General features: G+C 57.4%; 1 protein-coding gene across 1 annotated transcript in view; it reads right to left on the reverse strand.

Annotated features, from left to right (window-relative positions):
- The window catches only part of LOC108770007 (uncharacterized), a 48033-nt gene that overhangs the window by 28350 nt on the left and 18775 nt on the right, over window positions 1-908 (reverse strand). The gene's annotated exons all lie outside the window — the stretch shown is intronic.

Raw genomic sequence — 908 nt, forward strand, 5'->3', positions numbered from 1 at the left:
CGTTGGGGGTGAAGGTGACAGCGGCGCGGTTCGCACCTAGGGTTTCAGCAACAGGAACGGGAAAGGTGGAGAGGCGGAGTGGGGTAAAACGAGGGCGGAAGAACGTGGGACGCGTTTAGCGCCGAGGGGATGAATCCAATTACACGCAAACCTCCGCGTCTACGACCTATTACGTCTCGCTGTCTCTGTCTTACAAGCTGGCTAGCGTGAAAGGGGTATTCTCCGTTTTTCCTTCTTCCCGCGCGTTTCCCTATATGTTCCATGCTACTACCGCTGTTGCTGCCGTTGTGTCTCGGACTGTGGATAGCGTGGATAGCCGCCGGTACAGCACCGGGCTCTTCCCGGACACGCAGCCGGTCGCCTCCGTTCGTGCATATGCTTCCCGTCCTTTCGTCTCTTTCTCTCCATCCCTTTCTCTTTTCCTCTTACGCTCTCTTTCCATTTCGCTTCCGTTGCTCTTTATCCCAACCGTCGCAGTCATCGCCGTCGTCGTCGTTACCGCCACCGACGATTCCGCGCTCTAACTCGTTTATACGCGGGCGGATTTGCGGCGCGCCCGTTTTACCTAAGTACGCTCTCGCTCCGCAAACGCTTTGCGATTCCTCATCGCGTCGGCCACTTGTCCCTCTCTTGCTCTTTTTTGCCGTTTTCCTTTTCTACCCTTCTCTCTCGCTCTCCCCCCCCCCCCCCCCCCCCCCCCTCTCTCTCTCTCTCTTCTACATGCGCACACAAACACGCATACGCTCTTTCTCTCGCTCTCTCACTGCTTTCCTCTCTCTACCTGCCTGCCCGCCTGCGTTTAACCGGCGCTCGTATTTTAGCGTTCCTCCGTCTACCCTCTTTCCTCCCTCATCGTTCCCTTCCTCCCTCACACCACGTCGGCGAAGCAACAAATTCCGCGACCCTCC

The sequence above is a fragment of the Trachymyrmex cornetzi genome, unplaced genomic scaffold (assembly GCF_001594075.2).
Source record: "Trachymyrmex cornetzi isolate Tcor2-1 unplaced genomic scaffold, Tcor1.1 scaffold98, whole genome shotgun sequence".
Classification (NCBI taxonomy): domain Eukaryota; kingdom Metazoa; phylum Arthropoda; class Insecta; order Hymenoptera; family Formicidae; genus Trachymyrmex; species Trachymyrmex cornetzi.